This window comes from Frieseomelitta varia, unplaced genomic scaffold (genome assembly GCF_011392965.1).
Source record: "Frieseomelitta varia isolate USP_RPSP 00005682 unplaced genomic scaffold, Fvar_1.2 scaffold_157, whole genome shotgun sequence".
NCBI classification, from domain to species: Eukaryota; Metazoa; Arthropoda; class Insecta; order Hymenoptera; family Apidae; genus Frieseomelitta; species Frieseomelitta varia.
In genome coordinates this window covers 614,104-631,775 of record NW_025109272.1, presented here as the reverse complement: position 1 = coordinate 631,775, position 17,672 = coordinate 614,104, and the positions used below count along the sequence as shown (strand labels likewise).

The following is a 17,672-nucleotide window of genomic DNA, read 5'->3' as shown; positions in this document are numbered from 1 at the left end:
TTTTTTTTTTTTTTTTTTTTTGGTGTTGTTCTTTTCTCTCCTCGTTTCCCTGTTCCTAAACGAATAGAAAACCATTGTTTCACAGCTTCGTTCGAGTTAATTTAACAGATATTATACGCGTAATAACGTAAGATATTTCTCGCCACGAATTGGACACTTTGTCATGATTTAGAAGCCCCCAGTTTTCTCAAGAACTCTGAACCCCCGTTCGTTAATCTCTGATTAATGGCCGTAACGATAGCCCCCCCCCCCCCTCGTGTCAGATTAATGATCGAAGTTGAAGACAAACGAGAACTGTTGGACAATCGAGAGAATGCGAGGAAATACAATTTTTAATCCTAAATCTAACCTCCAACTGCGCAGATTTTACAGATGACAACGAGATTTGGGTTAGATTAAGCTCAGGATTAGGTTATGTCTAGATCAGATTTAGAGTTAGATTAAGTTAGATTCGGTTTGGGTTAGGTACGAGATTAGATAGCTTGGTGTTGGACAGTCGAGAAAATCCAATTTTTAACCTAAACCTCCAACTGCGCAGATTTTACAGATGACAACGAGGTTAGGTTTAGATTAAGTTCAGGATTTGAGTCAGTTAGGTTATGTCTAGATCAGATTTAGAATTAGATTAAGTTAGTTTAGGTTTGGGTTAGGTTCAAGATTGGACAATCGAGAGAATGCGAGGAAATACAATTTTTCATCCTAAATCTAACCTCCAACTGCGCAGATTTTGCAGATGACAACGAGATTTGGGTTAGATTAAGTTCAGGATTAGGTTATGTCTAGATCAGATTTAGAATTAGATTAAGTTAGGTTAGGTTTGAGTTAGGTTCAAGATTGGACAATCGAGAGAATGCGAGGAAATACAATTTTTAATCCTAAATCTAACCTCCAACTGCGCAGATTTTGCAGATGACAACGAGATTTGGGTTAGATTAAGTTCAGGATTAAATTATGTCTAGATCAGATTTAGAATTAGATTAAGTTAGGTTAGGTTTGAGTTAGGTACAAGATTAGACAGCTTGGTATTGGACAATCGAGAAAATCCAATTTTTAACCTAAACCTCCAACTGCACAGATTCTATAGATGACAACGAGGTTAGATTAAGTTAGGTTATGTCTAGATTAGATTTAGAAATAGATTAAATTAGTTTAGGTTTGTGTTAGGTTCAAAATTGGACAATCGAGAGAATGCGAGGAAATCCAATTTTTAACCTAAACCTAACCTCCAACTGCGCAGATTTTGCAGAACACAACGAGGTTAGGTTTAGATTAAGTTCAGGATTAGGTTATGTCTAGATCAGATTTAGAATTAGATTAAGTTAGGTTAGATTTGGGTTAGGTTCGAGATTAGACAGCTTGGTGTTGGGCAATCGAGAAAATGCGAGAAAATCCAATTTCTAACCTAAACCTGACCTCCAACTGCGCAGATTTTACAGATGACAACGTTAGGTTTAGATTAGAGTAAGTTAGATTATATCTAGATTAGATTAGGTTAAGTTTGGATTACATCAAGTTAAGCTTAGATTAGGTTAGGTTTTTATACAGAATTGTGCAGATAATAACGAGAGTGTAGGTGGTTGTTGTTTAGATTTAGATTTAGGTTAGATTTTTGTGCAGAATTGTACACATTAGGACAAGATTGTAGACAGACTAAAAGTACATCAATTTTGAATTTTTATTTTTATCTGCTCGGTAATTATATTGACACTTTAATGAGCTGTATTTGCATCAACGATGTCGAAGTGTGTACGCTCGAAAATTGAAAACCAAACTGAAAGCTAGTGACAGATAATTCGTTTATCAAACTCGTCTGATAAAGATACGCAAACGTAGTAAATACGTAACAGTACAGATTGTGAAAAAGTGCAGTGTCGGTCATTTAACGAGAACTATGAAACACTGCACAAAAGTGCAACAGTTGTTTAATTTAAAAACCGAACGATCGATGAAATTCTAATGAAATTTCCAAGAGTGGCGCAAAAGTGTCGGAGAGAGCTAGGCAAAATAATCAAATTTCGTTCAAGTTTGTGTAACTGAGACGAGGAAACAGTTCATTGCACTGGAAATGAAGGCGATGACTTTGTGGCTTTGTGCTTCTGTTTACAGTACGTACATTCCAGCACAAGACTTCCAAAAACTAGTTCTCTGCTACTTATTTTCAGGACAAGATTAAAAAATTTGATCGTCATTAGCAATTAATATTCCTCCTAAACTTTTCTTAAATTAAGTTTCTCACGGTATATACACTTCAGCACAAAGCTTTTAAAAACTAGTTGTCTGTATTTGCCTCGAGACTGGAAAATATTAATCTGATTGTCGTTAGCAATTAATATTCCACCACGTCTCCTGTTAATTGATTTTGTGGCAAGTCTCTCATAATTTACGACCGTAATACGTTGTAATCAGCGGTCGAAGGAAACGTGATCACTTGTAGTTACGACGACAGATAATGTCTCTGGCTGGTCTAAGGATCGAGTAAGCAGTTCAATGATGTATTGTCTTAAGGTTGTCCGCAGACTTGGTTGCACGTGACCATCTGTGGTTCCGGCTGGTGGCCACAACTACCGATAACTACCGGTTGCTCATTTTACCCAACAATCGCAACGATTAATTTCGACAAAAATTGATCTTGAACAAGAACGATTCGTTCGAAACACAGTGAAGAACTATATTAAATTAATGACAGTGAAAAATTGTCGACGATTTGTGTTGATTTAGAACTTCGTAAAGAAAGATCACACGACGATTCACTTGGTCTCATTTTAAACTTTAAGCCACTACATTTTTTTTAAAGATGATCTTACGTCATCTAACAGCTAGAAAAGGATGCTTTTTTTTCTCGAAAAATGTAAAAATTCAAACGCACGTAAGAACATTAAAAAATTTATTCATCTTGAAGACTGAAATCTCTTTACAACAAATTTTAAAAATACGATTTTACTGTACGAATTTTTTTCTCTTTACCATTTTATTGAATTTAAAACGTTAAAATTTCTCGAATTTTTGTCCTAATTTAACCTTAATATTCAGTAATAGTCTGATAAAGTGATGAAAGAAAAATCGTACTAGCTGAAATAATCTTCAATCTTCGAAACGATGATGAATCTAGTTGCGAGAAAAGTTTTCACATGCGTTTGAATTTTTACAATTTTCGAGAACATAACACGTGACGTAGAGTCATTTAAAAAAAAAAAAAAACTCACGACTATCAAAGTAGAACCAAGTGAATAGTTAACACGATCCTTTCTTTTCACGAAATTGCAAATCACTCTTCAAATCATCGAGAATCTTTCACCGTTGTTGGTTCAGTGACTCGGTGACAGACGGAGAAATATATATTTTACTCGGGGGTTGTTTTTTATCGGTCATCTGGAAGAGTCAAATACTGTTGAAAGCCACCAAACATCGACGCGGGTCTTTCATCTCGCGGTATCTGAATCAGTCGGGATCCTAAACATTCGTATGAAGAAAGATGCTCTCGCTGGATTTCGCTCGTGGTTTTTCCACCGGGATGTTTTGCGACTCGACCTAAATTCATAATCTCGGCTGTTTGTACATCCCCGGTTTCCGTAATTCGCATGGCAATTAGTCGAATTCTGGTACGGAGGGGATTTCACAAAACATTTCAAGCACTTTTCTTGAATCGTATTCACTTTATTATATTTTCACTAATTTTCACCTAATTCTCGCTTCACCACATATTCGCTGAACCTAATTTAAACGTAACCTAAACCTAAACCTTTTAATATCTCGAAATTACTCGCGACACTACTCCCAATTTATCGCGCGTTTAACCAATTGCGCTGGCAACTGATTGCGGACCATAACGAGTGACCGAACCGTATACAATAATTGGTCGCTTTTTTTCTCTTTTGGACTGGTCGGTAAATCACTGGATAGAAATTATTGACAAGTAATAAATTTATCATTTGTTTTGCCTGAGTTATACTTAAATATACTTGAAACTGAGAAAGTATTACAATTTTGGAGGTTAACCCCTTGCGCTGGCAACTGATTGCGGACCATAACGAGTGACCGAACCGTATACAATAATTCGCCTTCTTTTTGAATTTATTCGTTATATCATTGAATAGAAATTACTGGGAAGTAATAAATTTATTATTTGTTTTGCCTGGGTTATATTTCACTATACTTGAAACTGAGAAAATATTGCAATTTTGGAGGTTAACCCCTTACACTGGCAACTGATTGCGGACCATAACGAGTGACCGAACCGTATATACAATAACTCGTCGCTTTCTTTTTGAACTCGTCGGTATGATGGCACTTATTATAGAAATTATTGAGAAGTAATGAATTTATTATTTGTTGTTGTTATTTGTAAGTTATAATTCACTATACTTAAAACTGAGAAGATATTGCAATTTTGGAGGTTAACCCGTTGCGCTGGCAACTGATTGCGGACCATAACGAGTGACTGAACCGTACATACAATAATTCGTCGCTTTCTTTTTGAACTCGTCGGTACGATAGTACTTATTATAGAAATTATTGAGAAGTAATGAATTTATTATTTGTTGTTGTTATTTGTGAGTTATATTTCACTATATTTAAAACTGAGAAAGTATTACAATTTTGGAGGTTAAGCCCTTGCGCTGGCAACTGATTGCGGACCATAACGAGTGACCGAACCGTACATACAATAATTCGTCGCTTTCTTTTTGAACTTGTTGGTACGATGGCACATATTATAGAAATTATTGAGAAGTAATACATTTATTATTATTATTGTTATTATTATTATTTATTATTATTGTTGTTATTTGGAGTTATATTTCACTATACTTAAAACTGGGAAGATATTGCAATTTTGGGCCAAATATTCACGACGTGCGTGGCACGTCATTCCATCAAAAGAGATTAACGCGGACCGAAGCGTACGCTTCTGACAATTTATCTTTGTATGGTATCTTTGGCAACGCCTTGATGATAAATTTGGAGAACAACGGCGATGAATTATCGACGACGACGCTTTTATTTACCGATGTATTCGTTGCTCGTTGATTTACGCGACGATCTCGAGCTGCGCTGGAAAATTTGGGAACAGGAGCGACGAAGTAATAAAGAAACGAGTTGATCAACGAAAGTAATTGAAAGAGATATGACGAACAATAGAGTCGTCTTTGCGGTTGGACGCAGATCGATATGAATGAATTTCTCCGATATTTTCGCTCGTTCGGCGGAATGTTGGAACGAGTTAGCGTCACGAGTTAGTGTCTACTGGGTGTCGCATTTGACAGTGACCCATGCAATTATCTCCTGAACTATTATATACTGTCATGTCAAGAAAATGTCTCGAGTAACACTTACTTTGTTTCGGCAGCGAATGATCTTGAATAATCTTGAAACGTCAACATATTTGGGTCGATGAATTCATCGTGGGACAGGCTGACACGTTCATCTGAAAATATTAAGTTCCATTTGAGACGTGGATTTACGTTACAGCCATCGTAAGATGTTCTCAAAGCAAAGTGAATTCTAGTTGAAACATTTTTTCCTAGAGTGAATAGTTTAGAAACAGAGCGGTGACTAACTAACACAATAGTTCCCATTTGAGAAAACGAAGATCATCCTGAAATTCAGAAAAATCGTCCAGATAAAATTTGATTGTAGCTAGAAATTGTTCCGGTAATATTTGGTCTCTCAGTTACACTCTTCAGTTTATTGGCATCGAACAAACTTCCTGAGTAAGCGAGAAGATTAAAACTCCCTTTTTTCTGCAATTTTTTTTTAAATGGCAAATCTTTAAAGAATAAAATTTCTCACTTTATATACTTCCGATGTTTTGACATATAAATTTGGAATACTCTGTGCAAGAAGATCTTCGTCAGTTCGTCCAAACGACTATGAAAAATCATCGAGATTGGACACGGCCGAGACAAATCAGATCGGGCCAAACTACGAGCGAGGCTTCCGGAATTCTTTCAATCGTTTCAGAGTTCTCCCGAAACAAATTCAGTTTCGGTGTAGTTTCACCAGTTTCACCAATTCGAGTCACGGATCGCGAGCTTTCCTCAAAGCGAAAACTGCGCGACTGCATCGCGGCCCAGTTGAAACGTGCCTCTGATATCGCGCGTGATCGATATTTAACAGCCTAACAGAGCCTATCGATTGTTTTCATTATTTTAAGCACACGCGCGAACATGCGAACCTTCGGGCGCAGTTGAGGTCTCTCCTGAGTGACGTCACACGAAAAAATGCACACCGGCAGTCCGGTTTATTTTCGTGTTTATCGCGCATTGAAACGCGGCTTCGGGTCGCGTGCCGTGCGGAACGTGTACGGAATACATGCATACAAACATACGTATAGCCACGAGCTCGCCTTGACGGCGCTCCTTGTAAGAAGAAATTAAGATCGGCCAGTTGGATAATGCCTGCAGCGACCCCGCGGCATTTCAAAGGGCAACTGAAATTCCTCCCTTCGCGTGTCACCGTCATCGGTCACCAACATCGCCAAACTTTTATTGTTTACCGGTGGCGCGAGCGGAGTAAAATCACAGGGCGATTATCGTCTGTTTCTTCGTACGATATCCGCGACGATGGATTTAATTTTATATATATATATTATTAGTATTTTTATTAAATTATTTATATATATATTATTATTATTAAATTATACTCAAACCTAACTCAAATCTAACCCAAACCTAACTATATGTATATATATATATATATATATATATATATATATATATATATTATTAGTATTATTATTAAATTATTTATATATATATTATTATTATTAAATTATACCCAAACCTAATTCAAATCTAACTCGAACCTAATCTAAACCTAAACATGGTTTTAATATTTTTGGAATTCATTACATACATTTATATATAATTAATTCTATAAATGTATGTAATTAATTACAAAAATATTAAAACCACGTTTAGGTTTGGGTTAGGTGTGAGTTAGGTTTGAATATAATTTAATAATAATACTAATAATATATATGTAAATAATTTATTAATAATAATAATACTATATATATAAATAAATTATAGTATATATTATAATATATATATAATTAGGTATAATTTAATAATAATACAAATGTATACGAAATAATAATATATACGAAAATAATTTATTAATAATAATAATATATATATGTAAATAATTTAAAAATAATATATATATATATACGAATAATTTAATATTAATAAATATATACATATTATAGTCGCGTTTCAAGAATTTTTCGTGCTGCATCCGATCGATCAATCATACCGGAGAACACGATGATTTAACGAGTAACTTCGCAGTCGTTTCGACGAAAACGATTTACGAAGGCGCGAAGTGATGGCGCTTAGATGGAACAGAACGACGTCTTTGACCTTTCAGAACGTTAGATTTATGTTTCTGGACGCGGTTCTCGCGGCGAAACTTTCCCAAATTCAAACTCACGCCGAATGAAAAATCACAGCTGGGAATATGCACTTGGCTGTTTGCGCAATTCTATGTTTTCCCGCGGGTCGCGTGGATTCTTTTTGAAAATACACATATACGTATGTACATCGTACAGTATGTAACAACAGGGGTTCGAATGTTTTCACTACAGATTTTCACGTTTATGTTTGAAATTCTTTGAAAAAATACATCACAATATGTATCAGCTCTGCACTCTGATTGTTTGACAAAGATCACATCAGAAATTAGATTTCAATATTTCCATTGTAAATCACGATATTCGTCTTCGTTTCCAACATGCTCGATGTAACTGGACGAAAAAATTTAATCGCATGAAAATTAATAATTAATTATTCGATAACCTTGTAGAATTTCATTGGGATTCAAACATCGATACTGTTCGTTATGTGGGAAATCATACATACATATGATAACATATGATATGATAACCTAACTTCTATCTATTACTTTATAATAAACATCGATCTAACCTAACCTATCTGTTACTTTAAAACAAACATCGATCTAACCTAACCTATCTATTACTTTACAACAAACATCGATATGTATATATATATCAACCTAACCTAACTTATCTATTATTTTATAACAAACATCGATCTAACTTAACCTGTCTATTACTTTATAACAAACATCGATTTAACCTAACCTATCTGTTACTTTAAAATAAACATCGATCTAACATAACCTATCTATTACTTCATAACGATTGGGGTTCTAGTATTTTAAAATACTCAACATTTATCGTAAATATCAACATTTATTTTGGAATTTTTTAATAATAATCCATATATACATAAACATATACATAAATATATACATAAAATCCATATATACATAAACATATATATATATATATATAGATCGATATTTATTTTAAAGTAAAAGATAGGTTAGATCGATGTTATAAAGTAATAGACAGGTTAAAATAGATTGATGTTTGTTAAAAAATAATAAATAAGTTAGGTTAGGTTGATATATATATATATATATATATATCGATGTTTGTTGTAAAGTGGATATATATATATATATGTTTATGTATATATGGATATATTATAAAAAAAATTCCAAGATAAATGTTGATATTTACGATCAAAATACTAGAATCCCAATTGTCATGAAGTAACAGATAGGTTATGTAAGATCGATGTTTGTTTTAAAGTAACAGATAGATTAGGTTAGATCGATGTTTGTTATAAAATAATAAATAAGTTAGGTTAGGTCGGTATATCGATGTTTGTTGTAAAGTAATAGATAGATTAGCTATATATGAGGTAAATATACACACTGATTATTTTAGAAAGATTAGGTTCCAGTATCTTTATTACAAGTCTCAATATTACAATTACAACAGGGCTAAAATTGGATCGCTAAAATAGGAAAATTAATTATTAATTATTCAACAACCTAACAAAATTTCGTTCCGACTGGCTCATTGGAATTTCAAGGATCGGTTGGCAGCCAGCGTCGCTCATTAAGTGGGGGAAATCGTGGACACTGTTCTAGGTCGAACATGCGATTGTTCGCGACACGTCGACTAGAAAGGATCAAGGACTGTGATCGCGGCTCAGAATTGCAGCTCGTGAAAACTGATAGAGAAGAGTTCGTTAGCGCGTTTTCGGAAGTAACTTTCCCATCAGCGGAGAGGACTGGTCAATCGGCTTGGCGAGATCTCATCTTCTCTTTTCTTTTTTTTCCTTTCTTTCTATCTCCCTTCTTCTTCTTCTTTTTTTTTTTCTCTTCTCTCTTTCACCCTTCGTCCAACGAAAGACGCAGTGCGCAATATTTCCGCGATGGAAATTTCCCACCGAGCATCGGCGAGGCACGCGAGCTCGTTTTAATAAAATTTATGCATCTCTGATGAAACATGCTTTTCCTCGTCGTTCGAACAACGATCACGTCACTCGTGAAACTTACTTCAATTATTTTCACCGACGTGTAGCATGCCCCACCCTCGACTCATCTAAATTAAGCTCCGATCTAATTGAACGCGGTATATCATTCGTAACGAACGGAGAACCGCCGCCACGATTGTGCAATCTCCGCGTTTCGGCGAGTGTGCGCGAGTTTTCGGTGTGCGTGCGTATCGCGAACGACCCCCGGGGATCGCCCATCGATCGTGTTCACGATTATCTCTCTATCGATCCGATGAAACGACCTGATAATTCGAACTGCGATGCGAGCTCGAGCGAATTCAATCGAGCGAGATTGACTGCTGGGTGAAAAATGTGAAATCGTCGTGTTTTCGGTGCGTCTGTAAGAAATTTTTGAGCGCAGAATTGCAAGGAGAGAGAGAAAGAGAGAGAGAGATATGAAAAAAAATTGTACGAATTGTATTCAAATGTTATAGAGCAAAATTGCAGAGAGAAAGCACGTAATACGAAAAGAATTTTAGTCAAAGTACGGAATAATATTTAGTACAAAATTATAGAGAAAGCATTTTATATTATATATTTATAAATTTAAATATAATATATATTATAATATATAATAAATATAATATATATTATAATATAATAAATATAATATATATTATAATATATAATAAATATAATATAATTTAAATATAATATAAATTATATATTTATAAATTTAAAGCACAGAGCTTTCTGTAACATTTATTATATAACATACAGGTCTATTAGTATATTATAGTATATGCAGAATATTGGCCAGTTGAATACCATTCAATTCATTAGGTATAAAATATTTTTTGCGTCGTTGCAATTAAAAATGATACTAAATAAAACACCCTCTATATTAATATACAAATATACAAATATATTAATATAAAAATGAAAGAATTTCCTCAGAAATCAGCGCAAAATTTCGCTGTCCGTATCTAGAAAATTCAATTGAGTCAGTGCAGTCGTGGATCCCGTTGAGAATCAAATATAGAAATAGAAAGGAGTAAAGGAAAAAGAAAAAAAAAAAGAAAAAAAAAAGAAGAAAAAGAGCACGAGCGACCCCGGAATAAAGTTTCCTTAAAAAGGTTTTAAAATGTTGAGACTTCTAAGACTTGGGAGGAGAACTTCGAGGAAGACTTTGCCCGTAAACTTTAAAGAGACGCGAGAGTTTATTAAGAATTCGAGACGGTTAAAAAATTCAAGTTGAAATACGGTTGAATTTTTTTTTTAATGCAAACTAATTTCCCATCTTTTTATGGTTACCGAGGGCGCGTTTCATAGTTTCCCCGAGGTATTAAAGTTCCTTCGCGTTTCAACGCGTTTCTGAAGAGGGCGATCCCTGCTTCTCTCGCTTCCCCGTCTTTTTAAACTGATCGTTCACAATTACAATCTAGTAATAATATATAAAATATAATAATAATATGAAATTAATATATTAAATAATTTAATAAAATTAAATATAATAATAATAATAATAATAATTATAATAATAACAATAATAATAATAATAATAATAGTGATAATAATAATGACAACAACAATAGCAGTAAAATAATCTAGTAATAATCTAATAATCTGGCAATATAGTATAAAAAATAAAATTAATATATTAAATAATTTAATAAAATTAAATATAATAACAACAGCAATAATAATAATGATAATAATAATGACAACAACAATAGCAGTATAATAATCTAGTAATAATCTAATAATCTGGCAATAAAGTATTAAAAAATAAAATTAATATATTAAATAATTTAATAAAATTAAATATAATAATAATAATAATAATGATCATGATAACAACAACAACAGTCTAATAACCCAGTAATAATCTAATAATCTGGCAATAAAATATAAAAAAATAAAATTAAACAATTTAATAAAATTAAATATAATAATAATAATAATAATAATAATAATAATAATAATAATAATGATCATGATAACAACAACAACAACAACAAGAATAGCAGTCTAATAATCTAATAATCTGGGAATAAAGTATAAAAAAATAAAATTAATATATTAAATAATTTAATAAAATTAAATATAATAATAATGATGATGATGATCATAACAACAACAACAACAACAACAATAATAGCAGTCTAATCATCTAACAATCTAGCAATAAAAAAATAAATAATAAAATCTAATAAATTTTCAACGACAAATCCAACAGAAGAAATTTAATAACAAACTCTGACAATTGTCGAGGCGGACGAGCGTAAAAAGAGAACGATAGAGCTTGAAACGGCGAAACGGTTCAGTCGCATTACGTTGATTCGTATTTTCATTCACCGAATAATACGCTGACATGGTTTCGCGAAAGACCGAGAAAGAAGGAAACCGGGGCATGTTAATCTCACTTTATAATACTTTCATTTCAACCTCTCTCCTCTCTTGTATAACATCATTATTCCCATTGAAACGTGAAGTCAATGAGAGATTCTCATCCGATATGGAGCCTAGGCATGAATCGCTACATAATTCATCGTACGGAACAGAGAGAAATCTGGACGTGAGATCTTGCCCAAGCGGGCAAGAGGAAGCATTTGATCGTTGTCAAAAAATCATTATCGAGTTTCATCAATCAATTTATCGCGCCTCGCCGCGTGCAGTGTCCTGCTTGTTAAAACGGAATTATTTACACACTTTGTCGCGACGTACTTTCATTCAACTGGTCGGACCTGCGAATAAAAATACAATCCGCTCTTCGCTCCTTGTTCAGTTTATTTGCGTTGTTACTTTGACCTTTTACTTTTTTCGTCCAAAGAATTTCTTAAATCCGAGGGATTACACGGGGATAGTTTAATTAATAAGTTTAGTTCGATGCATGCGTGAAAGGTGAAATTTTAACACTGAAGAAAATTTCAATATTCCGAGTCTGTACTAAATAACATCGTGAATTTAAGAATAAAAGTATAATTCTATATATACTCCTCGCTCTTCAATTACTTGCACCATCGTTTCTACTTTTATTTTACTATTTGCCCAAAGTATTTTCTTCGAGAAATTCTACACAAAATACTTGAACAAAATTTCGTCTTAACATGTCAAAAATGAAATTTCAATACTCTAAATTTATACCAAAGTGATCGTGTATAGAGAGACGTATTAAATATAAAAATAAAAAACACGATCCACCCTTCGTTTTTTCAATTATTATCCAGAGTGACTTTTCGAGGGAGTTTTTAATAAATTTGCGTGAAATATATTAAAAATAAAATTTCAATACTGACTGAGGGAAAAAAGAAAGATTTCGATATTCTATATCGAAGGTGTCTATGCTGAGTAATATAACCGTGAATAGAGAAACGAAGAAGCGAAAGGATCAAAGTGAAAGAGAAATTCGCAGAAATCAAAGTGGCATTATCCTTTATTGACTTATGATGCTTTTCATCTGTCCCTTGTCGCAACCTTCAACTCCGCCTTTTGAAGGCGTTCATCAAGTGACAGAAATGTTCACTTTGACTTCAAAGCCACTGACCATCCTACTATTACTCATTACCGGAATGATAGTGTTTGCGACGATGAATTCAGGAATCGTTATTCTCTGTGGCCAAGGTTTCGGTTCAGCTCCTTTGCAAACATATCAACCACGCCACGAATTGGTTTATTTCAAAGAACCAAGGAGAAAAGAAATTCCTTTTACATTTTTCATCTTTTTCTTTTACATTTATATTCATCGTTTAATTTATATTTAATTTACGTTTTTTTCTTCTTCTTTTTTTTTTAAATAAATTCCTTTTTCGAGAAAATACCGTTGGAAACTATTAAGCTATTGAGATTCTTAAATCCTAACCTCTCAAACGATGGAGAAAAGAAATTTCTAGGGACTTATATTCTTTATCTTCTTTTTTTATATTTATATTCTGTTTTTAATTTATATTTAATCTACATTTCTATAAAATAAACTCCTTTTTCGAGAAAATATCTTTAGAAAATATTAAACGATTCAGATTCTTAAATCCTAATCTCTCAAACGATGGAGAAAAGAAATTTCTAGGGGCTTATATTCTTTATCTTCTTTTTTTATATTTATATTCTGTTTTTAATTTGTATTTAATCTACGTTTCTATAAACTCCTTTTTTGAGGAAATATCGTTGGAAAATATTAAGCGATTTAGATTCTTAAATCCTAACCTCTCAAACGATGGAGAAAAGAAATTTCTAGGGGCTTATATTCTTTATCTTCTTTTTTTATATTTATATTCTGTTTTCAATTTGTATTTAATCTACGTTTCTATAAACTACTTTTTTGAGGAAATATCGTTGGAAAATATTAAGCGATTCAGATTCTTAAATGTGAACCAGGCCATCGTGATTTAATTCGATGTAGATAGATCAATTCCGGAATTTTTAGCTCGGTTGCGAAGAATGTAGGACGCAAACTCAAAATGTTAGCAATCGGAATTTTCAAAAATCTTTAATCGAATGTCAATCTCTGCGACAGGTGGCAAAAGTTCAATTCAATTTAACAATAGGAATAACTTAGAAAAATACGCTTTTTTAAACATATTGTTTAAACAAATGGCATACACCATTATTAAATTCGTCGCCAAGAGAACACTAATTTCATCAATTTACACAGAAACTGTATTTTCAATGATTTCCGAGATACTTGACTGAAACGATAGAAAAGAAAAGAAAAAAATACGTGTCAAATATTTTTTCAAAAAATTATTTACACTCACGTGAAATTTCGTCAAAATCGGTGATTAACACTTCGGTTCTTCGATGCTCCTTGGCGAAAGTTGTGAAATCGTTATCATCATCCTCGATCGTCCGTGAGATAAATTTATCAAGAAAAGGGGCAAATCAAAGCGAACTTTCCCTTTCTTTCTTTCTTTCTTTCTTTTTTTTTCCCCCCCAACGAAAGCTCGCAGAACGGAAGCAATAGAGGGGCACCCGTGCATTAGCTGATTAAACGAAGCGGCGGAAGATCGTAGTAAGTTAATATGTTTTAATGTTCAGAATGCGGACAGTTTGCCTCCCAGGCTAGTTATTAAATACCAACGTTATTACGGGAGAAGTTTATCAGACGACAAATGCGACGCGGCGGATGAAGAGAAGTATCCAACGTCATGCACTTCACCTTCGGCCATTGTGCAAGAGACTGAAAAAAAAGTGAGAGAGAGAGAGAGAGAGAGAGAGAGAAAGAGTAGAAAAGGGAAAAAAGAGAGAAGAAGGAAAGATTGAAAAAATGAAAAGAAAAGAAAAAGAGAGAAAAAGGTGAAGAGAGAGCGGAGAGAAAAAAGGAAAGATTGAAAAGCGAAAAGAAAAAAAGAGAAAAAGATGGAGTGTGTGTGAGAGAGAGAGAGAGAGAGAGAGAGAGAAGAAGGAAAGATTGAAAAATGGAAAGAAAAAAAAAAGAGAGAAAAAGATGAAGAGAGAAAAAAGGAAAGATTGAAAAACGAAAAAAAAAGAGAAAAAGATGGAGAGAGAGAGAGAGAGAGAAAGAAGAAGGAAAGATTGAAAAGTGAAAAGGAAAAAAAAGAAAGAAAAAGATGAAGAGCGAGCAGAGAGAAAAAAGGAAAGATTGAAAAGTGAAAAGAAAAAAAAGAGAAAAAAATGGAGAGAGAGAGAGAGAAGAAAAGAGAAAAAAGAGAGAAGAAGGAAAGATTGAAAAATGAAAAGAAAAAAAAAAGAAAGAAAAAGATGAAGAGGGAACGGAAAGAAGGAAAGATTGAAAAGCGAAAAGAAAAAAAAAGAGAAAAAGATGGTGAGAGAGAGAGAGAGAGAGAGAGAGATTGATGATAGTTATAGTGTAACTAGTGCACCTCACGCGACACACAGCTCGAAACCCAGGATTATCGATTTTTCCAGCCAGCGGTTTACGTCTCCGCATGAAGCATTAATATCACTTCGGCATGCCCTAATGCCGAATGTATGCATAACGTTGCAGTGTGTATATACTTGGTATATATACCTGTGTATATGCCTGTTTCGCGAGATTTCGCCGATACAGTCGGAAAACTTCTGGAAATATGTACTTTTTGAGAAAACGACGATTCTTGTTGTTTTAAGCGGGGCGCATACCAGCCGGTTTTCGACACTGTCGGTTCGAATTACCAGGGCAATTAAAGTCACTATGCTACTGTATTATTCTCTCTTTTCGGTATTTTGCGACTTTGTTAGATACGTAAGATTGTTTCTGGTAACATTAACGAGAGTTTTCTTGATCCTGACTTCTGGTTGGATTTTCTTCAATATTTTCTTCTTTCTTCAATATTAACATTGGTGTTAAAATCACTGGAACAGTTAAAATCACTAGAGTAGTCTTTTAGTCTTTGCAATTATTAAAAACACAGGGATTGTTTTTGATAATGTTAACGAGCATTTTCTTGACTATGATTTCTGACGAAAAACGGTGTTAAATGATACATAATGTTTTTTCACAATTAAAGTCACTAGTTAGTGGAGCTTTCAGTCTTTGCAACTTGTTAAACATATGAGATTGTTTTTGGTGATATTAAATGTTTTTTTAAATGTTTTCTTAAGACGGTGTTTTTTTCTTTTTCACCTTTACAACGAATTAATAGTCTGTTTAACTAAATAACAAGAAATTAGTATCGTTGGGCGATGGATGACAATTTGTGTTATATCAAATAGCAATTTATGTTGTATTGAATTTCATTAAATTTTATTTTGTCTTCTTTTTTTCTTGACAGAGATTGACAATAAAATTCCAAAATTAAGTAATTTCATTGATATCCAGTGATTTTGCTAACATTCTCAAATCTTCAACGACAGCAGTCGAGAGTCGAAAGTATAATAACAGAAAGTAACTTGTCACATCGCGAATGAAATTTTTACGGGGGCAAAGTGTTAATATTTGCTTTTATTAGGCAGCGCGGCACGAGGCAACAACGCATTTTACAACCACGTTGAAATCTAAACGTTGATAACACTTGCCGTACAACGAAAGATTAATCGCCACGAGAAATCGATTCGATTCCCGACACGCCCTTAGCGAAACATTTTTAAACAAAACAATCCTCCAACGCGCGTTTTTCAACGCTGTCTGCATTAATTGGAAGGCTTAATCTGTTTTCCTTTCATGCATCGAATCGAGCAATTAATACAGTGGATAAACAAAGTGTTGGTACATTTAGTCCCCTTGCGATGTTTTTGTGAAAACAAAATGGTTATACATTAACAAAATCTGTAAATAGTTTATTATGTACGAAAAGTAACACAATTTCTAATAACGAGTTAACAATACAAGTGATATAAAAATTCAAAGAATCAAAAAGGCTCTACGGTGTTGATCATATATTACATCTTTTTAATAAAACATCAAAATACGAGGAAAAACTGATTTTATTAATTCTAAATGAAATTCAGGTACAAACACGATTTTTCACACCAATTTTCATCATTTTTAAAAATTATTTCTTTCCGCTGACTGATCCAGAGTGTTTGCAAATTAATGAAGAAAATAATTAAAAAAATTACGGATTCATTTTCACGGTAGGAAGTGATTTTTGGCTCACCCCATATATAAAAAGAACATGAAATAATTTTGATGCCACTATGCACATTGTTTTTGTATGCATTATGAAAACAAATTTCGTTAATACAAAGATATCGCCAAAAAAAAAAAAAAAACTAGATGCGTGCTTTTTCGACTCTCTGAATTTTTATACTTCTTGCGTTATATTGTTTTTTTTGTTTTTTTTGCATGCAGCGAACCATTTATGGAAATAGATACTCTCTAATACATACATCATTTGTTTTCGCAGAGGTGTTGCCAAAAGGCCAGCTGTGCCAATGCATCTTCGAGTCACGAATTTTTCATACTTCTTTTATTATCATTGCACGACTCATTACTGCGAATTACTACCACTGCACGTTCCTTTCGTGCGCAGTGGACCGTTTACGGAAACAGACTCCGCTGACACATAGATCATTTTTGTTTTCACAAAGATACTGCCAAAAAAAAAAGAAAAAAAAAAAAAACCTAGCTAGTGTGCCAATGCTTCTTTGGCCGAATGCACCACGAGGGTGTTTTAATGTCTTCGATCATTCGGCGAAAAATGTATTTAAAACGAGGTATTCCCATCAACGAGCCAAATGACGCGTAATTTTCCCAATAATTCGGCCGCATCGATCGGCCCGGAGCCCAAATTCCAGCTCTTTACGAAAGCGCGCGTGCTATACTGCGATATATTGATTACTTCAAATGCACCGCGAACAATATATTGCCGGCCGCTCATCTCGTAATTACGTAAGTTTTCTACCCGTTGGATCACTTCTGAAATTACTGTTTCGGCGTTTCACGAATCGGGCGAATCG

General features: G+C 33.6%; 1 long non-coding RNA gene across 1 annotated transcript in view; it reads right to left on the bottom strand.

Moving 5' to 3' along the window:
* Nucleotides 1-5,337: 5,337 nt before the first annotated feature.
* The window catches only part of LOC122536582, a 47,619-nt gene continuing 35,284 nt past the window's right edge, over nt 5,338-17,672 (bottom strand). Inside the window, exon 3 of the long non-coding RNA XR_006308425.1 lies at nt 5,338-5,422. This is a non-coding gene — a long non-coding RNA (uncharacterized LOC122536582). The remainder of the gene's footprint in view (nt 5,423-17,672) is intronic.